The sequence below is a fragment of the Nerophis ophidion genome, linkage group LG22 (assembly GCF_033978795.1).
Source record: "Nerophis ophidion isolate RoL-2023_Sa linkage group LG22, RoL_Noph_v1.0, whole genome shotgun sequence".
Lineage (NCBI taxonomy): Eukaryota > Metazoa > Chordata > Actinopteri > Syngnathiformes > Syngnathidae > Nerophis > Nerophis ophidion.
Genome location: NC_084632.1, coordinates 37,307,009 through 37,334,624, shown reverse-complemented (window position 1 = coordinate 37,334,624; position 27,616 = coordinate 37,307,009). Strand labels below are relative to the sequence as shown.

The 27,616-nt window shown below is 40.0% G+C and overlaps 1 protein-coding gene across 1 annotated transcript in view; it reads left to right on the top strand.

Annotated features, from left to right (window-relative positions):
- The window catches only part of LOC133540834 (BMP/retinoic acid-inducible neural-specific protein 3-like), a 233,788-nt gene that overhangs the window by 15,643 nt on the left and 190,529 nt on the right, over positions 1-27,616 (top strand). The gene's annotated exons all lie outside the window — the stretch shown is intronic.

Genomic DNA, 27,616 nt, shown 5'->3' with positions numbered 1-27,616 from the left:
AATCGGGCGGAAGGCAGGGTACACCCTGTACAAGTCGCCACCTCATCGCAGGGCCAACACAGATAGACAGACAACATTCACACTCACATTCACACACTAGGGCCAATTTAGTGTTGCCAATCAACGTAGACGTCTTTGCAATGATCATTTTGTAAGAGAGAACATGTACTGTTTTTAATACTTGGATTTTGAGTTGAAGCTCGGATGTGGTTTTACATCAGACCTGGGCAAATTAAGGCTCGGGGGCCACATGTGGCCCGTTAAAGAGGAACATTATCACCAGACCTATGTAAGCGTCAATATATACCTTGATATTGCAGAAAAAAGACCATGTATTTTTTAACCGATTTCCGAACTTTAAATGGGTGAATTTTGGCGAATTAAACGCCTTTCTTTTTATCGCTTTTGTGTTGACGTCAGAACGTGACGTCGCCGAGGTAACACAGCCGCCATTTTCATTTTCAACACATTGCAAACATTGGGTCGCAGCTGGTTTTCTGAAGTGTTCCTGAACCCATGTGGTGATATCCTTTAGAGATGGATGTCGGTTTTTGATGGGATCGAAAGTCACGGTCATTCAATGTTGGTTTCCGGCCATGCCGCTTACGTGGAGTGATTTCTCCAGATTCTCTGAACCTTTTGATGATATTATGGACCGTAGATGTTGAAATCCCTAAATTTCTTGCAATTGCACTCTGAGAAACGTTGTTCTTAAACTGTTTGACTATTTGCTCACGCAGTTGTGGACAAAGGGGTGTACCTCGCCCCATCCTTTCTTGTGAAAGACTGAGCAATTTTTGGGAAGCTGTTTTTATACCCAATCATGGCACCCACCTGTTCCCAATTAGCCTGCACACCTGTGGGATGTTCCAAATAAGTGTTTGATGAGCATTCCTCAACTTTATCAGTATTGATTGCCACTTTTCTCAACTCTTTTGTCACGTTTTGCTGGCATCAAATTCTAAAGTTTATGTTTATCAGTTTGAATATGTTGTCTTTGTAGCATATTTAACTGAATATGGGTTGAAAATGATTTGCAAATCATTTTATTCCGTTTATATTTACATCAAACACAATTTCCCAAGTCATATGGAAACGGGGTTTGTATAAAAAGATACAGCCCTAGAAGGGCACTATTTTTGGGAATTTTGCCACAATCCTTACAAGAGGCAAGAACACGTGTTTCAAGAACTCATAAATAAACAGTTTGCTCCTTGGAGTCCTAGTTGCCGACAGCATGTCTCCTTTACTTACATCATTTTGTCAAAACGTTCATTTTTCACCGGGAATTCCAATTTGCGTCTTCCTTTCCTGGAGTCTTCCTCCAGTTTTGTGTGGTTTTGCAACTGCGGGGAATCACACGGAAGCCTCATCTTGCAACACTTGCTCATTAAAGCATCAAGTTTTTACGTTCCGGGATTCAATCAAATAACGCAACCGAGATGGATGGACATGAAGATGACAGAAAATATAAACCTTCTGCCCCAAAAATCCAAACGTTGTGTAAATTGACAAATAGGAGACTCGTACAATAAATCATCCAGGAAGAAATGATGTCAGCCAGTTTGAAAAATGTCTCACCTATGAGCTACTAAAAATAATCCCAGAATGGTTTTCATACATTTCATATCAATCAGTAGGGGTGTCAAAAAAAAAAAAATGCTAGAATGAATCACGATTCTCATTTGGAATGATATTTAAACATTTAAAAAAAACTAAACAATGTTAAATTATTTTTTTTAAATATGTCCTGTCCAGACACTCAGGCAAATCATGTTGTTGAGGTAGATGCCCTCATCTGCGATACAGATTTACTTTAGAAAAGAGAAGTGTTTTATCTTCAAAATATTCAGCCTGTTTGGGAATTGTGTGCTCTACTCCAGAGGTCCCCAACCACCGGGCCGCGGACCGATTGGTACCTGGACGCACAAGAAAAAAAAAACAAAAAACATGTTTTTTTTTTAAATTATTAAATCAACATAAAAAACACAATATATACATTATATATCAATGTAGATAAATACAGTCTGCAGGGATACAGTCCGTAAGCTCACATGATTGTATTTCTTTATGAAAAAAAATATATATATCGGACACATTTTCAAGCGTTGACCGGTCCGCAGCTACAAAAAGGTTGGAAACCACTGCTCTACTCCATCCATCCATCCATTTCCTACCGCTTATTCCCTTTGGGGTCGCCAGGGGCGCTGGTGCTTATCTCAGCTACAATCAGGCGGAAGGCGGGGTATGCTCTGCCCCAACAATTAGAAAAAAAAAATTCAGGATTTCAGTTCAACTTCAGCATTGAAGCATTCACACACAATTCCTTCAAGTATTGCCTCATCGAGTTTATTATTATTTCAGTTTAAAAAAATATAAAATTCAACCCTGGTAAAACTTACTGTACTTTTCGAGCAGGCTCAACAATACTCTGATAATGATGACCGTAATAGTTTTGGTTACAATAACTTTATTGTTTTGGTTGTGTATATTTGAGGGTTCCCCATCGCCTCCTTATAAACAGAGACATACCGTAATTTAAAATCTTACTCCTGCGCTTACCAAAGGCATGCAGTAAAAATTTGAGTGTGATGTAAGGATACCATCCTGAAAAGCACATTTAATAAAAAATAACTTTATTATGGTCTTAACTTTTCTTATAAATGAAGTCAGGCACCAGCGCCCCCAGCAACCCCAAAGGGAATAAGCTGTAGAAATGGATGGATGGTTCGAAGTCCATGCCAACGCCTTCTGATCAAAAGCATCGATAACTTCTTTATAGAAGTCTTCCTTATCTTTCTTCAGTTTTAAAAGTCCCTCTGTCTCGATGGAGATCTTCCTTTATTACCTCCTGCTTCGATTGAAAGTCCAGTTTAGAAAACTGCTAACAGCGGTCTGACGACAGAATTACCCTCGGACAACTCCCCCTCCCGTTCTGCTCCTTGGGTGATCTCTTTATCCCACCGCTGCCACCATGAAGTGTTATTGTATAAATAATACACTGGGTATTTAGGACTGAAACATGCTTTATTTTAGCCCGGTTGTGTACATAGCCAGCATAGTAGTGTTACATCCTAAAAGGTCCGTCGTGCACCCCCCGCGTCATATCCGTGGGGGAGGGAGGGGTTTCGCAGCTTGCTGCAAAGTTTGTTCTCCCGGGATTCAAAAACTGACTTTTCCGGACAAGGGGAGCATTTAGGAACACATTTAATTATTCACTAAAACTCAACAAAGTAAAAAAAAAAAACAGAAAACAACCCGAAGGCAAGCGTGCCTATCGCGCGCGGAAGCTAAGGCAAAAAACTTAGGACATGAAACTATAGACATGAAAACAACTAACCGAACTATGGCATAGAAGAAACAAAACTTACTGTGGCATTAAACAAATAACTAGCAAAACTTGGAATCGGACATGGAACGACCGACATGAACTGCAGTATTGCATGAAAACAAGCAATGACTCCAGGCCGACTGACTGGCAAAGACAGGCTTAAATACGGGTCTCTTGATTAGAGCAGGTGCGTGTCCCGAACACCAGAGGCAGGTGAAACTTATTATTCGGCATGGTAACCAAAACAAACAAGGACGCACAAAAACAGGAACTAATGGAGTCTTAAAATTAACAGAAAATAACAATTGTCTAGCTCAGGGGTAGGGAACCTATGGCTCTAGAGCCAGATGTGGCTCTTTTGATGACTGCATCTGGCTCTCAGATAAATCTTAGCTGACGTTGCTTAACACGATAAGTGGTAATCACAGTGTTAAAAATAACGTTCAAAATATAAAACGTTCTCATGCATTTGAATCCATTCATCCGTTTCTATCGCACCTGTTCAAGAAGTTGCATTAATCATCAATCAATGTTTATTTATATAGCCCTAAATCACAAATGTCTCAAAGGACTGTACATTACGACTACGACATCCTCGGAAGAACCCACAAAAGGGTAAGGAACACTCACACCCAGTGGGCAGGGAGAATTCACATCCAGTGGGACGCCAGTGACAATGCTGACTAGGAGAAACCTTGGAGAGGACCTCAAAAGTGGGCAACCCCCCCCCCCCTTCTAAGGGACCGAAAGCAATGGCTGTCGAGCGGGTCTAACATGATACTGTGAAAGTTCAATCCATAGTGGCTCCAACACAGCCGCGATAGTAGTCAAAATTATTGTATTTATTATTGGTTAGCTTCAAAATAGAATAACAATGTTATTAAAAAGAATAAGAGATGCACGCATTTGTTTGTTGTAATCAGGGAAAGTGTTGTGATCCGATGGTCGGATCATCACCATATTGTTATTTTTGTTCCATTTTTATATCGCTCTGCGGTTTGACACACTTAGTTCCTGTTTTGTTCGTTTCCATGGTCACTCATTAGTTTCAGCTGCTACTCTCTTTTCCAGCACACCTGTCTTTACTAATCACCGCCTGTTTATAAGCCAGCGTTTTCTGTTCACTGATTGTCGGATCTTAGCTTGTTCACATACATCTGTTTATGACTTGTCTCTCACTCTCGTTTTTCGCTAGCTCTCACGCGAAGCTTTATTTTATTCCTAGCTTTCAGGCTAGTTGTTTTGTGTTTTGTGTCGTCCTGGTCGTGGAACTGTGGACCAGCTCTATACTCTCGGCAGGGTTTTTGAGGGTGCATGGGAGTTTGCCCAACCAGTCTACATGTGCTTTGTGGACTTTGAGAAGGCATTCGACCGTGTCCCTCGGGAAGTCCTGTGGGCAGTGCTCAGAGAGTATGGGGTACCGGACTGTCTGATTGTGGCGGTCCGCTCCCTGTATGATCAGTGTCAGAGCTTGGTCCGCATTGCTGGTAGTAAGTCGGACACATTTCCAGTGAGGGTTGGACTCCGCCAAGGCTGTCCTTTGTCACCGATTCTGTTCATAACTTTTATGGACAGAATTTCTAGGCGCAGTCAAGGCGTTGAGGGGTTCCGGTTTGGTGACCGCAGGATTAGGTCTCTGCTTTTTGCAGATGATGTGGTCCTGATGGCTTCATCTGACCGGGATCTTCAGCTCTCGCTGGATCGGTTCGCAGCCGAGTGTGAAGCGACCGGAATGAGAATCAGAACCTCCAAGTCCGAGTCCATGGTTCTCGCCCGGAAAAGGGTGGAATGCCATCTCCAGGTTGGGGAGGAGACCCTGCCCCAAGTGGAGGAGTTCAAGTACCTAGGAGTCTTGTTCATGAGTGAGGGAAGAGTGGATCGTGAGATCGACAGGCGGATCGGTGCGGCGTCTTCAGTAATGCGGACGTTGTACCGATCCGTTGTGGTGACGAAGGAGCTGAGCCGGAAGGCAAAGCTCTCAATTTACCGGTCGATCTACGTTCCCATCCTCACCTATGGTCATGAGCTTTGGGTCATGACCGAAAGGATAAGATCACGGGTACAAGCGGCCGAAATGAGTTTCCTCCGCCGTGTGGCGGGGCTCTCCCTTAGAGATAGGGTGAGAAGCTCTGCCATCCGGGAGGAACTCAAAGTAAAGCCACTGCTCCTCCACATCGAGAGGAACCAGATGAGGTGGTTCGGGCATCTGGTCAGGATGCCACCCGAACGCCTCCCTAGGGAGGTGTTTAGGGCACGTCCAACCGGTAGGAGGCCACGGGGAAGACCCAGGACATGTTGGGAAGACTATGTCTCCCGGCTGGCCTGGGAACGCCTCGGGATCCCCCGGGAAGAGCTAGACAAAGTGGCTGGGGAGAGGGAAGTCTGGGTTTCCCTGCTTAGGCTGTTGCCCCCGCGACCCGACCTCGGATAAGCGGAAGATGATGGATGGGTAACCAAAACAAACAAGGATGCACAAAAACAGGAACTAATGGAGTCTTAAACCTAACAGAAAGTAACAAAAACATAATCCAGTCCACAGATCACGACATTGTCTAGCTGTTCACTAACATTTACTATTCATGTTTAATTATATTTTAGTGCAAATGAATATCGTCTCCAAGTTCCGTATATCGGCCACGTTGACGTAAGCCTCTTTCAGAGGTAACAAGCTGCTTCTTAATTTGCGGGGGATTAAAATCATGCGGTTGGATGTAGACGACACCGCATCAGTATGGAGCGGAAGATACTACGGAGGGGTTTGAGCAAAGCAGATATCTGACTGAGCCTGCTGATGTGTGACAAGAGTATACAGAATGGCTTCAGATGTGTTTGTTGTCAAGCACAGTGGGTGTTTGCATAGAAATAGCGGGGAATTGTTGGAAAGCTTCACATTTGATATTCTTTTCAGGTTGCGGAGACGAATCGCACTCAGGAATAGAGTCAGTGTTTTACAATTCTCCGCCTAAGAATGCGCACGATGATACTTGTAGTTTTTTTTGCATGTATGTCAGTTTGTGTGTCGGAGTCAATTAAAATAAAACAAACATTTAATCTGAAAATGGTCACATCAAGCTGTAAAATGGAAAGCACACTGTTTACTCATTTTTTAATTTTGTTTTTAGCAAGTAAATGCCTATAACCTGTAGGGTTGGGCATGGTTTGAATTTGAACAACTCCAGTTTCGATTTCTTTCTGTTTCCAAATAATTCCTGATGTCGCTTCTTTTAAGAGCCAGGGTCTAAAACAGGGGTCACCAACGCGGTGCCCGCGGGCACCAGGTCGCCCTTGAAGGGGAACATTATCACCAGACCTATGCAAGCGTCAATATATACCTTGATGTTGCAGAAAAAATACCATGTATTTTTTTTAACCGATTTCCGAACTCTAAATGGGTGAATTTTGGCAAATTAAACGCCTTTCTGTTTATCGGTCTTTTAGCGATGACGTCAGAACGTGACGTCACCGAGGTAACACACCCGCCATATTCATTTTCACATTACAAACACCGGGTCTCAGCTCTGTGTTTTTTCCGTTTTTTCGACTATTTTTTGGAACCTCGGAGACATCATGCCTCGTCTGTGTGTTGTCGGAGGGTGTAACAACACTAACAGGGAGGGATTCAAGTTGCACCACTAGCAAGAAATCTGCCGCCAGACCCCATTTGAATTTGCCAGAGTGTCTCCACATTTGACCGGCGATGCTAAGACAGACATGGCACAGAGATGTATGGATAACCTGCAGATGCATTTGCAACGATCAAGTCAACAAAATCACAAAGGTGAGTTTTGTTGATGTTGTTGACTTATGTGCTAATCAGACATATTTGGTCACGGCATGACTGCCAGCTAATCGATGCTAACATGCTCGCTAATTGATGCTAACATGCTATTTACGCTAACTGTATAATACATTTGAAACTAAATACCCACATTTAATGCGAAACAAACACTTACCAATCAACGGATTTAAGTTGCTCCAGTGTCACAAGACTGCGATGAGGTGGCGACTTGTCCAGGGTGTACCCCGCCTTACGCCCGATTGTAGCTGAGATAGGCGCCAGCGCCCCCCACGACCCCAAAAGGGAATAAGCGGTAGAAAATGTATGGATGGATGGACAGTGTCACAAGATGCGAAAGTCCTGATCGTTTGGTCCACACATTTTACCGGCGATGCTAATAAGGCAGCCATGCTATGGGCCACTTCATTAGGTACACCCACGCTATGGGCGAATAGCGTCAATAGCTATTCACTCAATAGGTTCAATTTTTTCTTCAATTTCGTTTTCGCTATCTGCCTCCATACTCCGACCATCTGTTTCAATACATGCGTAATCTGTTGAATCGCTTAAACCGCTGAAATCCGAGTCTGAATCCGAGCTAATGTCGCTATATCTTGCTGTGGTAACCGTCATGTTGTTTGTGTTGGCAGCCCTGTATGACGTCACAGGGAAATGGAAAGTGGTTTCGAAGAAAGCGAAAATAAGGCACTTTAAAGCTTTATTTAGGGATATTCCGGGACCGGTAAAATTTTGAAAAAAACTTTAAAAAATACAACAAGCCACTGGGAACTGATTTTTATTGTTTTTAACCCTTTTGAAATTGTGATAATGTTCCGACCAGATAAGTAGCCCGCTGGCCTGTTCTAAAAATAGCTCAAATAGCAGCACTTACCAGTGAGCTGCCTCTATTTTTTTAAATTGTATTTATTTACTAGAAAGCTGGTCTCGTTTTGCTCGACATTTTTAATTCTAAGAGAAACAACACTCAAATAGAATTTGAAAATCCAAGAAAATATTTTAAAGACTTGGTCTTCACTTGTTTAAAAAAATTCATTTATTTTTGTACTTCGCTTCTTATAACTTTCAGAAAGACAATTTTAGAGAAAAAATACAACCTTAAAAATGATTTTAGGACTTTCAAAAACATGTATCTTTTTACCTTTTAAATTCCTTCCTCTTCTTTCCTGACAATTTAAATCAATGTTCAAGTATTTCTTTTTATTGTAAAGAATAATAAATACATTTTAATTTAATTCTTCATTTTAGCTTCTGTTTTTACGACGAAAAATGTATGTGAAATATTTCTTCAAACTTATGATTAAGATAAAAAAATATATATATATTCTGGCAAATCTAGAAAATCTGTAAAATCAAATTTAAATCTTATTTTAAAGTCATTTGAATTGCATTTTAAAATTTTATTCTGGAAAATCTAGAAGAAATAATGATTTGTCTTTGCTAGAAATATAGCTTGGTCCAATTTGTTAAATATTCTAACAAAGTGCAGACTGGATTTTAACCTATTTAAAACATGTCATCAATATTTTTAAATTAATCTTAATCAGGAAAAAATACTAATGATGTTCCATGACTTATTTTTTTAATTTTTTCAAAAAGATTTGAATGAGCTAGTTTTCCTCTTTTTTTTTTCGGTTGAATTTTGAATTTTAAAGAGTCGAAATTGAAGATAAACTATGTTTCAAAATTAAATGTTCATTTTTTTTGTGTTTTCTCCTCTTTTAAACCATTCAATTAAGTGTTTTTTTTTCATCATTTATTTTCTACAAAAAACATTCCGGAAAAGGAACAAAAATATACGAAGAATGACAGACAGAAATACCCTTCTTTAAAAATAAATATATACAAAAGGCGCGCACAAGGCGGCGGCAAAAACAACTTGGGACATGAAACATGAACTAAACAACGCAATAAACTGTGGTTTGAATAACAAAATAACTTACTTGACATTGCATAAAACAAGCAAGACTTACTGTGGCAAGGACAGAGCATGAAACAAACACAATGACGCCAGGGCGACTGACTGGCAAAGACGAGCTTAAATACTGCCTCTGATTAGTGCTCGGGAAGCTGGTGAGTGGGCGAGCACTAATCAGAGACAGGTGGACACAATGAGTAACCGAAGAAACCAGACAAGGGAGTGGAAAAAACAGGAACTTAAAGAGTCCAAAGTCCATAGTCAAACAAGACATGATCAAAAAGACATGACATTATTAAGCAGTGGCACAAACATTCATGTCATGTCAAAACAGAAAGTGCAAGATTGTCAGAGACATTTTAAAACAAGCTATTAGTGCACTTTTGTGCATGATGTCAATAAGATGACAAATCAAAACAACACTAAATTAAAGTACACTTTTTGCACAGAACGCCACTACTGTTGCGATCCGTTGCTCGGATTTATACATATTCTTGCTTATTGTTCCAATTTTGTATCACTCTGTTGTTTGACGTCTTTATTTCCTGTCTAGTCCGTCACCATGGTTTCTTATTTGTTTCAACTGCCACTCTCGGTTCCCGCGCACCTGTTTCATGTGATTACTCCCATACATAAGCCTGCCTCTTTTCGTTATTCTTTCTGGGACTCTAATTTGCCTACGTGCAACAAGTGACTACTGCTTCATATGTTTATTCACGCTAGCTTACACGCTATGCATTCTTATTCTCGCGAGCTTACACGCAATGCATTTGTGTTAGTCTTAGCTCTCATGCTAAATGTTTTTGTTTTCCCTATTTTGGGCCTTTGTGCCAAGTGGTTAGTATTTCTGTTAGTTTTCCTAGCTAACATGCTAGCTTCCTTTGTTTGCCTTTTGCTTAGCTCCAGTGTTTTTGTTTATAGCTCCTTTTGTTAAATAAACTTCATTATATCTTATCTCTTGCTGTGTTCGAGCAGATGCAAATAAATTGCACTTTTGTGCATGATGTAACACACAAAGTGTTAAAAAAAATGAGCTGCATGATAGGAAATCAAATGGTGTTCGTCCTTCGCTATGTGGTAGTTTACTGCGGACAATATCTCCTTTTGTTGTTGACTAGTTTTTTCATACGGTGTTGATCTGGAAATATTTGCCTAAGCATTTTGATGGTCTGGGCGTGTGGCACCGAACGAAGATGTTGACATGCGGAGTAAGCACTCTTCATTCTCTAGCAGGTGACGTTTCAAATGATGCTTCTTATTAGTAGTAATGCTACTATTTGTAGCAACACTTTTGCCCCACACTTGACAAATTATAGTTGTCTGCTTCACATATTCCCACTTGAAGCCAAACCACCGCCAGACGCTGGACCCCCTACTGTTTTTCTTGGGAATTAATTCTTCCTGCAGTTCTTACCAGATTCGCACCTTCTTTCTCTCGTATTACCACTCGCACGGCTCCGCTAGCATCACAGCTAACGTTACTCATGCTGCTACCTCTCTGCTCCGCGAGGGCGTATACATATGTGACGTATGTAAGAAGTGAAGTGAATTATATTTATATAGCGCTTTTCTCGAGCGTCTCAAAGCGCTTTACATAGTGAAACCCAATATCTAAGTTACATTTAAACCAGTGTGGGTGGCACTGGGAGCAGGTGGGTAAAGTGTCTTGCCCAAGGACACAACGGCAGTGACTAGGATGGCAGAAGCGGGAATCGAACCTGCAACCCTCGAGTTGCTGGCACGGCCGCTCTACCAACCGAGCTATGCCGCCCCAGAAGAAGAAGAAGAAGGTACGCTTACTGTCTGTAAGAAGGAGACACAAGGAGTGGGAAGAGCCTGTAGTGTAATGCCAGCAGCTAAAAGCAACCGCGTGAGAACGTATACTCGAATATTACGATATAGTTATTTTCTATGTCACACAGAGACAAACCCGCGATATATCGAGTATATCGATATATCGAGTATATCCTACCTGGCGCCACAGCGACACACCCTCGGACCGCACCGAGGACCGCCACAGAAAGGTATACAGCAGAGGTCACCAACGCGGTGCCCGCGGGCACCAGGTAGCCCGTAAGGACCAAATGAGTCGCCTGCTGGCCTGTTCTAAAAATAGCTCAAATAGCAGCACTTACCAGTGAGCTGCCTCTATTTTTAAAATTGTATTTTTTTTACTAGCAAGCTGGTCTCGCTTTGCTCGACATTTTTAATTCTAAGAGAGACAAAACTCGAATAGAATTTGTAAATCCCCAAAAATATTTTAAAGACTTGTTTAAATAAATTATTATTATTATTTTTTTAACTTTGCTTCTTATAACTTTCAGAAAGACAATTTTTTCGACGGAGAATATTTGTGAAATATTTCTTCAAACTTATTATGATTAAAATTCAGAAACAATATTCTGGCAAATCTAGAACATTTTTAGAATCAAATTTAAATTAATTTCAATTATTTTGAATTTCTTTTAAAATTTTTGTTATGGAAACTCTTGAAGAAATAATGATTTGTCTTTGTTAGAAATATAGCTTGGTCCAATTTGTTGTATATTCTAAAAAAGTGCAGATTGGATTTTAACCTATTTAAAACACGTCATCAAAATTCTATAATTAATCTTAATCAGGAAAAATGACTAATGATGTTCCATAAATTCTTTTATTTAATTTTTTCAAAAAGATTTGAATTAGCTAGTTTTTCTCTTCTTTTATTCGGTTGAATTTTGAATTTTAAAGAGTCAAAATTAAAGATAAACTATGTTTCAAAATTTCATTTTATTCCTGTTTTCTCCTCTTTTAAACCCTTCAATTAAGTGTTTTTTTCATCATTTATTCTCTACAAAAAACCTTCCGTAAAAGGAAAAAACATGTACGACTGAATGACCAGAAATACCCATTTATATATATATATATATTAAGGGTGTAACGGTACACAAACATTTAGGTTCGGTACGTACCTCGGTTTGGAGATCACGGTTCGTTTCTTTTTCGGTACAGTAAGAAATCAACAAAATATACATTTTTTGGTTATTTATTTACCAAATTTGTAACCAATGGCTTTATCCTTTTAACATTGGGGACACTATAATAACTCTGCCCACGTTAATCCACATTAAACGGCCTCAAGTTGTTGCTTTGATTAAATAAAATGGAAAAAACTTTTCATCTACATTTAAAAAGTTTAACATTAAACAGTTTCCATTGAAACTGTTTAATGTCAACTCATCATGCTTAATTTATTACAGCATTTGGGAAGCCTGTAGTTGACTTTTATTATGTAAATGTTGTATTTTCATCAACATGTGATAGCAGGGACCCTGCTATTGAAAACTAGGCTGCTACATTACTAATGATTCATGTAACTATAGCTGAAAAATAGTACAATTGCAATAGGAGAGACTATTCATCCCTAAACACAATGGAGTTCAATGAAATAACAGACAGCCAGGGCTTTGCTGCCCCTAAAACACACATACACACACACACACACACACACACACACTCACACACACACACAGAAAAATGAGCTTACGTTACGCTAAAAGCTAATTAGCCTTCATCTCAAGCCTATACTGTGAGCGAGCTGAGCTGCAGTTTAAGTATCTAGAAGGTCAACGGGCTCATAGTGATGATTGTAATAGTTGTGACTGGGAAGTGTTTAGTATAATTTGGGTAAAGTCCGCTCCTCCCCTGCTAGACGAATATCTGCTCGACGCTAAAGCATTGACTACGTCGCTCTGAAGTCTGAATACGCACTGCTGATAGGCTTTGTATGTAACCAATCAGATGGTTGTGTGGGCGGGACAATGAGGCAGAGACAGAGGCAGAAAGCAGAGCAGCTTGTGAAGACTTGTGCTTCCGAAACGGTTCGATGCAAATACACGTACCGTTACACCCCTAATATATATATATATTTATTTATTAAAGGTTAATTGAGCAAATTGGCTATTTCTGGATATTTATTTAAGTGTGTATCAAACTGGTAGCCCTTTGCATTAATCAGTACCCAAGAAGTAGCTCTTGGTGTCAAAAAAGTTGGTGACCCCTGGTGTACAGCATGCAGCCCCCCAGGAAAAGGAGGAAAGGACTTGCAACCCAGCAGGCAGCGGGCACCCAAGTCAACCCACCACCAGTCCGACCGCCCCCAAGCATGCCCGTCAATCCCACCCGCCCTATGTCCACTCTACCAAGTCATCCACGTCCCCACCCCACAAAAAAACCCCACATCTTGGGGCGCCAGCGCCACCAATCGCTGCAATCTATCCCGCACGTGGACCCCAACTTAAACAAGTTGAAAAACTTATTCGGACCCCGAAAGGGAATAAGCGGTAGAAAAAGGATGGATGGATGGGTGTTACCATTTAGAGGTCAATTGTATGGAATATGTACTGAACTGTGCAATCTACTAATAAAAGTATCAATCAATCAATGTTTACTTATATAGCCCTAAATCACTAGTGTCTCAAAGGGCTGCACAAACCACTACGACATCCTCGGTAGGCCCACATAAGGGCAAGGAAAACTCACACCCAGTGGGACATCGGTGACAATGATGACTATGAGAACCTTGGAGAGGAGGAAAGCAATGGATGTCGAGCGGGTCTAACATGATACTGTGAAAGTTCAATCCACAATGGATCCAACACAGTCGTGAGAGTCCAGTCCAAAGCGGATCCAACACAGCAGCGAGAGTCCCGTTCACAGCGGAGCCAGCAGGAAACCATCCCAAGCGGAGGCGGATCAGCAGCGCAGAGATGTCCCCAGCCAATACACAGGCAAGCAGTACATGGCCACCGGATCGGACCGGACCCCCTCCACAAGGGAGAGTGGGACATAGAAGAAAATGAAAAGAAACGGCAGATCAACTGGTCTAAAAAGGGAGTCTATTTAAAGGCTAGAGTATACAGATGAGTTTTAAGGTGAGACTTAAATGCTTCTGCTGAGGTGGCATCTTGAACTGTTACCGGGAGGGCATTCCAGAGTACTGGAGCCCGAACGGAAAACGCTCTATAGCCCGCAGACTTTTTTTGGGCTTTGGGAATCACTAATAAGCCGGAGTCTGTTGAACGCAGATTTCTTGCCGGGACATATGGTACAATACAATCGGCAAGATAGGATGGAGCTAGACCGTGTAGTATTTTATACGTAAGTAGTAAAACCTTAAAGTCACATCTTAAGTGCACAGGAAGCCAGTGCAGGTGAGCCAGTACAGGCGTAATGTGATCAAACTTTCTTGTTCTTGTCAGAAGTCTAGCAGCCGCATTTTGTACCAACTGTAATCTTTTAATGCTAGACATGGGGAGACCCGAAAATAATACGTTACAGTAATCGAGACGAGACGTAACAAACGCAACGATAATGATCTCAGCGTCTTTAGTGGACAGAACTGAGCGAATTTTAGCGATATTACGGAGATGAAAGAAGGCCGTTTTAGTAACACTTTTAATGTGTGCCTCAAAGGAGAGAGTTGGGTCGAAGATAATACCCAGATTCTTTACCGAGTCGCCTTGTTTAATTGTTTGGTTCAATCAATCAATCAAAAACGTTAATGTCCCCCCGCCATCTCCCCACACGATACCTAAAATAAATATCAGACATATAAACGTACAGAATGATTAAAGTTCTTATAAGTAAATAATTATTGAAGTCAAGGTTCACCTAAGAGATGAATAAGATTATCATTTTCAATTTGTTTTAAAAGGTTCAAGATATTTATCATAATTATTCTTCTCTGTAATTTATGAACACTTTAGTTTGAACAGTCTCTTAAATTGAATTATATTAGTGTTTTTTTTTTATTTCCTTGCTTAAATCCATTCCATGATTTAATTCTCCAGCAACCCCGAGAGAGCCAAGCAGTTGAAAAAATGGATGGATGGAATTTATTTCTGCATACTGATATGCTAAAGGTCTTAAGTGTTGTACGTGCATGCAAATGCTTTAAATTAGATTTTCCTAAAAGTTTTTATTTCTCCTCTTTTGTTAAGAATAATTGTTGCACATTCTTGGGTAACAGGTTATAGTTTGCTGTTGACAAATGCATTAAGTTGTTGAATTTTAATATTTTTTATTCCAAAAAAATAAAGGGTTTGTATGTTCTCTATGAAGAATAAAGTAAAACAATTACCAATGATTGTCACACACAGACAAGGTGTGGTGTGATTATCCTCTGCATTTGACCCATCATAAATCCAACATTATTTATTATTATTTTTTTCTAACACTGTTAGTGAATGAAGCGCACATTTGTAGTTGGTTCCCCATCTTTATTTACACAATAACTCAGATATGCTAACACTAGTGAGCAGTTGTCACATGTGGCGGGTTGGGTCGGGTCGGGGTTTGTTCTCCCGGGATGCAGAACAGACGGCTCTGGACGACAGCGTAAGGTAGGAGATGATTTATTAATCATGAATCATACTAGTACCAATGTTACAGAAATATACAAAAGAAAAACGTGCCGATCGCACGGGAAGCTAAGGCGACAATTTAACACACAAATCCAGAACAGGAATCAAGAACAGGTATATCGGAACGTAACAGTTCTGTATAGCAGTTAAATGAACACTTAGCGTCTAACAATCTATGTGAAACCTTTCAATCCGGTTTCAGGGCAAATCACTCTACGGAGACAGCCCTCGCAAAAATGACTAATGATCTATTGCTAACGATGGATTCTGATGCATCATCTATATTGCTGCTCCTCGATCTTAGCGCTGCTTTCGATACCGTCGATCATAATATTTTATTAGAGCTTCTCAAAACACGAATTGGTATGTCAGACTTAGCCTGTCTTGGTTTAACTCTTATCTTACTGACAGGGTGCAGTGCGTCTCCCATATTAGTGTGACCTCGGACTATGTTAAGGTAACGTATGGAGTTCCCCAGGGTTCGGTCCTTGGCCCTGCACTCTTCAGCATCTACATGCTGCCGCTAGGTGACGTCATACGCAAATACGGTGTTAGCTTTCACTGTTATGCTGATGACACCCAACTCTACATGCCCCTAAAGCTGACCAACACGCCGGATTGTAGTCAGCTGGAGGCGTGTCTTAATGAAATTAAACAATGGATGTCCGCTAACTTTTTGCAGCTCAACGCCAAAAAAACGTAAATGCTGATTATCGGTCCTGCTAGACACCAACCTCTATTTAATAATACAACTTTAACATTTGACAACCAAACAATTAAACAAGGCGACTCGGTAAAGAATCTGGGTATTATCTTCGACCCAACTCTCTCCTTTGAGTCACACATTGAAAAGCGTTACTAAAACGGCCTTCTTTCATCTCCGTAATATCGCTAAAATTCGCTCCTTTCTGTCCACTAAAGACGCTGAGATCATTATCCATGCGTTTGTTACGCCTCGTCTCGATTACTGTAACGTATTATTTTCGGGTCTCCCCATGTCTAGCATTAAAAGATTACAGTTGGTACAAAATGCGGCTGCTAGACTTTTGACAAGAACAAGAAAGTTTGATCACATTACGCCTGTACTGGCTCACCTGCACTGGCTTCCTGTGCACTTAAGATGTGACTTTAAGGTTTTACTACTTACGTATAAAATACTACACGGTCTAGCTCCATCGTATCTTGCCGATTGTATTGTACCATATGTCCCGCCAAGAAATCTGCGTTCAAAGGACTCCAGCTTAATAGTGATTCCTAAAGCCCAAAAAAAGTCTGCGGGCTATAGAGCGTTTTCCGTTCGGGCTCCAGTACTCTGGAATGCCCTCCCGGTAACAGTTCGAGATGGTACCTCAGTAAAATAATTTAAGTCTCACCTTAAAACTCATTTGTATACTCTAGCCTTTAAATAGACCTCCTCTTTAGACCAGTTGATCTGCCGCTTCTTTTCTTTTTCTCCTCTGTCACCCCCTCCCTTGTGGAGGGGGTCCTGTCCGATGGCCATGGATGAAGTATTGGCTGTCCAGAGTCGAGACCCAGGATGGACCGCTTGCCTGTGTATCGGTTGGGGACATCTCCAACTCTGCTTGGGATGGTTTCTTCTGGACGGGACTCTTGCTGTTGTCTTGGATCCGCTTTGAACTGAACTCTCGCAGCTGTGTTGGATCCACTATGGATTGAACTTTCACAGTATCATGTTAGACCCGCTCGACATCCATTGCTTTTGGTCCCCTAGGGGGAGGGGGGTTGCCCACATTTGTGGTCTTCTCCAAGGTTGTCAAAGTCATCATTGTCTCAGACGTCCCACTGGGTGTGAGTTCTCCTTGCCCTTTTGTGGGTTCTTCCAAGGATGTCGTAGTCGTAGTGGTTTGTACAGTCCTTTGAGACATTTGTGATATAGGGCTATATAAATAAACATTGATTGATTGATTGATAGCAAACAATGAACCCACACCGACTGTGGCGAGCAACGTGAATAAATAGCTCTCTTAGTGCTCAACAGCAGGTGAACTTGCAGAGCACTAATCAGAGGCAGGTGAAACCAATTAGTACCCATGGTAACCAAAACAAACACCCAAAGTGCACAAAACCGGAACTAAGGGAGTCCAGAATTAACAGAACATAACTAAACAAAACAAGATCCGGATCATGACAGCAGTAGAGAATATGGATTGATTTTTGGTCCATTATTTTTCATTATTGACGTGTTTCTAGCTACGATATGCTGTTTGTGTTGCGATCCGCTGTTCGGATCTTTACATATTCTTGTTCATTGCTCCTATTTGGTATCACTGTGTTGTTTGGACATCCTTATTTCCTGTTTAGTTTGTCACCATGGTCGCTCATTAGTTCACCTGCCCCTTGCTATCCACGCACACCAGTTTCTTGTAATTACCTCCCTTATTTAAGCTTGCCCCTTTTCGTTGTTCATCCTGGGTTCCTAAATGTTCTTATATGCAACAAGTGACGACTGCTATTGTTCATTATTACTCGCTAGCTTCCATGCTACGTTTATTGCTTATTCTTAGCTCTCATGCTAAATGTTTTGTTTTCCCTTTTGTGTGCCTTTGTGACAAGTTTAGTGTTTTTCCGTTTATTATTCCTAGCCTCCATGCCAGCACCTTTTGTTTACCTTTTTCTATTAGCACTAGTGTTTTTGTTCTAGCCTGTTTTAGTACTTTAAAGGGGAACATTATCACAATTTCAAAAGGGTTAAAAACAATAAAAATCAGTTCCCAGTGGCTTGTTTTATTTTTCGAAGTTTTTTTCAAAATTTTACACCTCCCGTAATATCCCGAAAAACTGCTTCAAAGTGCCTGATTTTCACCATCACTTTATCCACCCGTCCATTTCCCTGTGACGTCATACAGTGCTGCCAATACAAACAACATGGCGGTTACCACAGCAAGATATAGCAACATTAGCTCGGATTCTGACTCGGATTTCAGCGGCTTAAGCGATTCAACAGATTACGTATGTATTGAAACAGATGGTCGGAGTATGGAGGCAGATAGCGAAAACGAAATTGAAGAAGAAATTGAAGCTATTGAGCGAATAGCTATTAACGCTATTCGGCCATAGCGTGGGTGTACCTAATGAAGTGGCCCATAGCATGGCTGCCTTATTAGCATCGCCGGTAAAATGTGCGGACCAAACGATCAGGACTTTCGCATCTTGAGACACTGGAGCAACTTAAATCCGTCGATTGGTAAGTGTTTGTTTGGCATTAAATGTGGGTATCTAGTTACAAATGTATATACAGCTGGCGTAAATAGCATATTAGCATCGATTAGCGTATCATGTTAGCATCGATTAGCTGGCAGTCACGCCGTGACCAAATATGTCTGATTAGCACATAAGTCAACAACATCAACAAAACTCACCTTTGTGATTTCGTTGACTTAATCGTTGCAAATGCATCTGTAGGTTATCCATACATCTCTGTGCCATGTCTGTCATCGCCGGTAAAATGTGCAGACACTCCGGCACATCCAATGGGGGTCTGGCGGAAGATTTCTTGCCACTTTTGCATCTTCGGGCCAGTGGTGCAACTTGAATCCCTCCCTGTTAGTGTTGTTACACCCTCCGACAACACACCGACAAGGCATAATGTCTCGAAGGTTCCAAAAAATAGTCGAAAAAACGGAAAATAACAGAGCTGAGACCCGGTGTTTGTAATGTGAAAATGCAAATGTCGGGTGTATTACCTCGGTGACGTCACGTTCTGGCGTCATCGCTTATAAACCTATAAACAGAAAGCCGTTTAATTTGCCAAAATTCACCCATTTAGAGTTCGGAAATCGGTTAAAAAAATACATGGTCTTTTTTTTGCAACATCAAGGTATATATTGACGCTTGCATAAGTTTGGTGATAATGTTCCCCTTTAATAAATCCTTTATGTCTTACCTTTTGCTGTGTTCTTGCCGACGCATCCTTCGAAGAACGTCGCTATGTCACAGTTTGTTTTTTTACATTAGATATTCAGTTAATTTTTTCATCTATTATTATACCCCAAAATTTGTTTTCTTTTGCTCAATCATTAAATGTTAAATGTTTGACTTTCCCTTCTACTGTTACCAAAGAACATTATTTTTGCTCACTCAAATTGAAAGATAGTCTGTTTTTTTCAAACCATCTTTTTAATTTATCCTGTTATTTGTATAAGCTTTGTGTTCTGTCCGGAACACAAAGTTGTGTTATTGGCAAATAATACTAACTTGAGGTCCTTTGTAAAGATCCTTTACAAATATGTTTTTTTTTTTATATAAAGATTGAACAATTTTGGTCCCGGTATTGATCCCTGAGGTTCGCCACAAGATATATTCAGCTCTGGAGACGTTAGTTCTCCTATCTTCCTGTTGATGAAGCAGCTTTTTACCCAGTTCAAAACCTACCCTCGGATGCCATACCATTGTAAATTGTTTATTCAGATATTATGATTGCTTGTGTCAAATGCTTTTGCTAAATCCATAAAAACTGCCGCAGCACATTTTTTGCTATCTATTTCATTGGTGACCTCTATTGATTAATGCCATTGATGTTGAGATGTTGGCTCTCTATCCGTCCGTATTGATTGTCTGTGAGTGATTCATTTTTATTCATGGGTTTGCCCCATCTGTTGTTTAACAGTTTTTTCAATACTTTTAGAAAACTGTGGAAGTATTGTGCTATTTTCATTTGGTCTGTGAAGTTGAAACGATAGGTTGCTGATTAATGTTCAAGGTTCTGAAATCTCTTCAATAAACTTTTTTTAATCATTTCCATATCAATTGCGATACAATCAGTTGAGGCCTTGGATTTACATTTTTTCACAATATTGACTATTTCCTCTTGTCGCTCCCTCGAGGAACATCAAGTTGGGATTTATGTCTGTAGTCTCATTGAAGTCCTCAACTGACTCGGCATCTGGAATCTTTATTTCCAGATTTGATCCAGTGTTCACAAAGTACTTAACAAAGCTTTCAACTGCTTTATTCATATTGTCATTCGGTACATTTCCATCCGAGAAGTATTTAGGATCATCCTTCTTAGCACCATTTTTAATAATGCTATTTAGGATTCCCATGTTGCTCTCATATTGTTTCTGTTCCGGTCTAGTAATTGACTGTAATATTATTTCCTACACGTTTATTGGATGCCAGTTCGCTGATCTTTTAGGTTTTGTACTTGTTTTCTGCCTCTGTAGATCTTTGTGTTATACATGTTCTATATAGCCTGCAACCCCAAAAGGGAATAAGCGGTAGAAAATGGATGGATGGATTATGTTTTTTCCTTGTTGCAAGCATTTTTCAGTCCGTTTGTAAGTTGATTGCTTTTCTTTTGCTTTTTACTAAGTTGTTTCAATGGACAATGTTTTTCACAAAGCATCATGAAAGTATTTTAAAAAATGCCATATGCATCATCGGCATACTTATCACCGTGTACATTGTCCCAACTTTGATCTCTCAGGTCATTCTTGAAAGGTGTCATTCTTTGAAAAATCTTTTTGTCATCACTGTTCCTCAGAGATGGGTAGAGTAGTGAGAAATTGTACTCAAGTAAGAGTACTGTTACTTTAGAGATTTATTACTCAAGTAAAAGTAGGGAGTACTCATCCAAATATTTACTTGAGTAAAAGTAAAAAGTATGTTGTGAAAAAACTAATCAAGTACTGAGTAACTGATGAGTAACCTGTTCGTTTAATGATTACGGCAACAAATAATGCATAAAAACATAAACATAGCAATGAGCAAATTCATAGCCAGGAATATCTCTTAAGCAACTAAAAAACTAATATATATTAAATAATAATACATTAATATAAAAAACTTAAGGCCAATTGAGCCACAATAACTTAACAGCACCATAGGCTCAGTAGGCATTCATCGATTGATTGATTGATTGATTGATTGATTGATTGATTGAAACTTGTATTAGTAGATTGCACAGTACAGTACATATTCCGTACGATTGATCACTAAATGGTAACACCCCGATACGTTTTTCAACGTTAATCAATTACTTAATAAATGACCAAGTCGAGGTGATCTACCTCATATATACATATACACACATATCATACATATATATTATATATCTATATATACACAGTATATAATTTATAGTTATTTATTTTGCCATTTTTGTTGACATGTTAAAGGTGTTTTAATGAATATACATGCATGTTTAACATATAGATTCCTATCTTTCATGAAGACAAGAATATAAGTTGGTGTATTACCTGATTCTGATGACTTGCATTGATTGGAATCAGACAGTATAGTGCTGATAATGTCCACATTTTCAAATGGAGGAGAAAAAAAGTTCCTCTTTTCTGTCTAATACCACATGAAAGTCGTTGGTTTTTGGGCATCTTATTTGTCCAGCTTCCATATTCGTTTTTATACACTTTACAAGAAATACATTGGCGGCAAACTCCGTCGCTTGCTCGCTTGTTTGCGCTGGCTTTCGGAGACTCTTATTTTGTTAGCGCAGTCGCGATGGAGCGGCACTTTTATTGTGAAGACAGGAACTGTGCGATCAGTCTTTAAGCTTTTGACGGGAAGTACGGTTGAAATAAAAATGTCTTTTTTCCTTCACACTTTTGATTGATTGATTGAAACTTGTATTAGTAGATTGCACAGTACAGTACATATTCTGCACAATTGACCACTAAATGGTAACACCCTAATACGTTTTTCAACTTTTTTAGGTCGGATTCGACGTGTGACGGTCACGTGACCGCCTGGCTCTGTTTGATTGGTCCAACGTCACCAGTGACTGCATTTGATTGGTGAAACGAAGGCATGCGTAGTTCCTACTTTGAATGCGTGTCTGACTAAATCAAAACAAACGAAGCGTGCATTAACAGATCGATAAAAAAAAAGTAGCGAGGTGAATGTAGATAAATGGAGCGGAGTGAAAGTAGCGTTTCTTCTCTATAAATATACTCAAGTAAAAGGAAAAGTATGTTGCATAAAAACTACTCTCAGAAGTACAATTTATCCCAAAAGTTACTCAAGTGGATGTAACGGAGTAAATGTAGCGCGTTACTACCCACCTCTGCTGTTCCTGTTCTTGTAGTTTCCGTCATAGATTGTGAAAACTGGCAGATGAACACTGATGTCAGATATTAGCAGACCATTTTGTGGTATTATTATCAAAATCATTAGTATAAATATTATCAATAAGTGTGGTGCCGTGTCCTGATATTCTGCTTGGCTTTGGGATTTTAGGATAACACCATGAATTGATTTACATGGACCTAAACAAGTTGAAAAACTTATTCGGGTGTTACCATTTAGTGGATTGTAATCTACAATCTACTAATAACAGTTTCTATCAATCAATCAATCAAACATATTTCAATGGTTAAACATTATGAGATATTGTTAATAGCTAATAACATATTTTGTACTACTCAGTAATTTAAGTTTTTCATTACATACACAGCTACTCCCCCTCTGTTTGTGTTAGTTCTGTTTATATAATTTAGTTTATATTCCTCCAGATCACAAGCCATTCCGTTTTTTAGCTTCCATCCGTGTTTCTTAGAGAGCGATTACTTTGAGGGGTTCATTGAATTGTTCCAAAAAATGCTTCAGGTTGTAGCTTGCATGCAAACTTCTGCTGTTGAAATGAATAATCGACAGTTTGACAATTTTAATGTTTCCGTTATATTGTTCGTCTGTGTAAAAAGAACACGTATTCCTGGAATGAAGAAAACCATTGCATCTGGATCCATATAGATCATACTTGCCAACCCTCCCGGTTTTTACGGGAGACTCCCGAATTTCAGTGAGCCTCTGGAAAATCTCCCGGGACAACCATTCTCACGAATTTCTCCCGATTTCTACCCAGACAACAACATTGCCTTTAACGTCCTCTACAGCTTGTCGTCACGGCCGCTTTTCCTCCGTTCAAACGACGTCACATAATATATGCAGCTTTTACACACACACAAGTGAATGAAATGCGTACTTGATCAGCAGCCATACAGGTCACACTGAGGGTGGCTGTATGAACAACTTTAACACTGTTACAAATATGCGCCACACTGTGAACCCGCACCAAACAAGAATGACAAACACATTTCGGGAGAACATCCGCACCGTAACACAATATAAACACAACACATCAAATACCCAGAATCCCTTGAAGGATTAACTCTCCCGGGAAGCTAAAATATACACCCCCGCTACCACCAAACCCAACCCCTCCCACCTCAATCCCGCCCGCCCCCACTCAGCCCCCCACCCTCCCATCTCCCAAATTCGGAGGTCTCAAGGTTGGCAAGTATGATATAGATGGATAGGTCTTTATCGTCATTGCACAAGTACAACGAAACTTTGTTTTCAGCACAAACCCGTTCGAGATTAGACAAAACAAACAGTGTACAGGGTTACAGAACAGGAATGCTGATGGGCTGCCACAAGGTGCCCCGCAAAAGATGGGGAAAAAGGTCAAACGCTTAGAAGGATGAGTAAAAAAATACAATCTAGAGTGTGCTCCTAATGGGGCCCAGTCTGGAGTGGGAAAAAACCTCCATAGCATGGCATATATACATATTACAACGTACATCTCGAGATATCTAGCAACAGAGGAAAGCGAGTGCGGGGTCATGGTGGTAGGCCGCAGCTCTCAGGCACTGACCATCCTTCCATCCCCCCTATGGGATTTGCGTGGAGGGCGTTGGATTGGTGGGGGTGTGGCATATATTTTTGTGGATGGATGTTTGTGTGTAATCCTGCAGTGTGCCTCTGTTTCGTGGCCTTGATCTTGTGCATTCACAAGTCCAAAGTCAACAACAACAGGTGTGTGTCCGTGAGAGACAAGAAGGGAGTTTGTTGTGTCTCCGCCGCACTGTCCTTCAGGAGAGTCTCAAAGCCGGGGAAACAATCAAAGTTAGAATGCTTTGTATACGAGTCAAAATAAAATTTGCTTTCCACTCTTAATTGTCTATGACTGGTCTTCAAAAACCTGCGAGGCAGATCCAAAATCACAAGAGTGTTCACAGTTCTTCCCGCATCCTCCAATCATTTGTGGCAGCTTTTGGGTACTTTGAAGACTGCCAGCAACTTCCAATTTGTCGACAAACCAGAGCAACGCTTACTCCAATCAACAGATGTCCCGTTGTCTTAATTCTGAATAGGTGGATATCTTCAATTCCTCGACTGCAAAGGGTCGCCAGGCACGCGGCACTCCTTCTCCGTCACGACAAGCTGGTTCCCCTAAACCTGAGAGCTTTTCAATTTCGTTGAGGCCAGTTAAATAGTTCCAATGTTGATTTGGAGAGCAGTGCAAAGAGAGGCAACAAAAAAGTTAAGACAAGCGAAGACAAAGAATCAAGCAGAAGAGATAAGGGAGAGGAAATGGGAGCGTCCACCATCTAATTACGGACTATTGCGATCTGAGCTGCAGAAGGTTTTCAGTTCCATATAGTCATTTAGTCTTGTTCAGCTATCTTTTGCAGATACAGGGTTTCCTGCAGCGCTTTGTTATTAAGGCGGCCGCCTGAACAACAAAGAGCCACCGCCTAAACCAGGGGTCGGGAAACTTTTTGGCTGAGAGAGCGAAGAAACCAAATATTTGAAAATGTATTTACGCAACAGCCATATAATATTTTTTTCAACACTGAACACAACTAAATGTGTGCATTTTTAAGTAAGACCAACATTTCTAGAGTATAATTGGTCTCTTATTCTTTGTAATAACACTGTTATTCTGTAGCTAACTGTGGAGGGGGCGTGGCCTGTGGGCCTGCAGCGAAGTGGGGTGTTGCCAGGATTGGCCTTGAAATCAGCGACAGGTGCGTAGTTGGCCCACTTGGGCCTTGTTATCTAATCACCTGTCGCTCTGCTATAAGCAGAAGCCAGGAGGAGTGATGGGGTTGGGGCTGGAGCCAGAGCGCGAGCGAGAACGAAAGAGGAAAAGACAATTGCTGGAAAGAAACTGAGAGAAAAATAAAACAATATTGTAACCCTGAAACAGGGTCTCATGTCGGTGCTTGGTGGTCTGAAAACCCCCCAAGAGGGCAAGTCCTACACTAACCAATAATAAATAAATAACTTCTTACCATTAACGCAACTTCTTGAACTGGTGCGGTAGAAAACGGATGGATGGATTAAAAATGCACAAGAATGTTTTATATTTTTAACTTTTTTTTTAATACTGTGATTAAAAGTGGAATTATTCATTCCTACTCGTGCTACGCAATGTAAGCTCAGATTTATCCCAGAGCCAGATGCAGTCATCAAAAGAGGAACATCTGGCTCTTGAGCCATAGGTTTCCTACCCCTGGCCTAAACTAAAGTCTGAGCAAAAAAAGAAAAGTCTTAACAAGCTGCTTTGTTTAGTTCTGCGTCCGCCTCTGTCAGTATGGCTCTCCAGCACCCAGCATTGTCCCACCCACACAACCATCTGATTGGTTACACGCAGAGCGGTAACAGCCAATCAGCAGTGCGTATTCAGAGCGCATGTAATGTGGAGCGAGCAGAAAAGGTGTTTTTAGCAGGTAAGGCAGCGGACTCTCCCCAAATGATAATAAACACCTCCCAGTCAAATACTAGTAACATCACTATAAGCCTGTTGACGTTCTAGAAACAAGCGGCAGCTCAGCTCAGATCACTCGCAATCCTTGAGGTGAAGGTTAATTAGCTATTATCGTAACGTTAGCTCAGTGGGTTGTGCGTGCGTGCGTGCTTGTGTTACGTACAGCAAAGCCCTGTCTGTCTGAGAGAAAGACAAGCAATATTGACTTACAGTTAAAAACTTAATTATTTCACTTGACTTTTTTCTGTGTTAATTGAGCTGTGTTGAAGCAGCAGAAAACAACATTATGTTAAATGAAGAGTTTCTGTCTCTGATACTTGATATAATAATGTAAGTGCATCATAAAGCCTACATGAACTCCATGGTGTTCAGGGATAAATAGTCTCTCCTATTGCTATTGTACTATTTTTTCAGCTATAGTTATATTAATCACTAGTAATGTAGCAGCCTAGTTTTGAATGGCAGGGTCCCTGCTATCACATGTTGATATAAATATAACATTTACATAATACCAATCAACTACAGGCTTCCCAAATCCTGTAATAAATTAAGCAGAGACCCCAAAAGGGACAAGCGGTAGAAAAATGGATGGATAGATGGAGTAGAGCAGGGGTGTCTAAACTTTTTCCACTGAGGGCCGCACACTGAAAAATCAAAGCAAGCGGGGGCCATTTTCATAATTTTTATTTTAAAAAACAATGCAATATATGTATAAAAAATATACATTTAGACCTCCACTCAGTTATGATCCAGGGGACCCAAAGGGTTTTGGTAAAAAAAAAATATTAAAAATGTGTCATTATTCGGTATTATTATTTCTTATTATTATTCAAGTTTTAAATATCTAGATCAACATTAGGAAGAAAAAAAATTTAAAAAACACAAAATATATAATATTTTCACCCATTAACTTTTTGGATGGAATATTTGAGATTATATAATAATTGGAGCCTTAATTTTGGATTTTGATTCATTATTATTTTTTGAGCAATGACACTTAAAAACAAATCACACTAAAATTATCGTGGATCCTAAAGTGTCCTACTCATTAAAGTGTTTAGAATTTAATTATACATTGTTTTACTGTTTACTTTTAGCACAATAATCTCGAGATCACTTCAGATAAATCTGTCAATTTTAAGTTTTATTGTTGTTTCTGTTTTGTTTGTATGTTTTAGGCTCTTCTTTAAAAAAAAAAAAAACAGCTCAGTTTTTTATATGGCAAAACCCAAAATATGCAACATTTTCCCCCAAAAATATGTCAAAGTGGAATATTTGATGTGACATAATTGAAGCCTTGAATGGGTCAATAATTCAAAATTACAGTGATTTTGATTCATTATTATTTTTTCAAAGAAAGAAACAGCCTGCATGGCAGCTTTCTGTTATCAAAGAATTGCAACAATTTCTTGTTACATTTCACCTGTTTGCTCTTTTATATCAGTTTTTATGTTATTAATTTATTTCAATTGTGTTATTAAAATGTACCGTGGGGCCGTTAAAAATGACTTGTGGGCCGCAAATGACCCCCGGGCCGCACTTTGGACACCCCTGGAGTAGAGCATATGTTAGCATGTGACCCCACTTTTAACTATTATCGCAAACGCTTACTCACAGTAAGTCATTAATTTGACTTTTT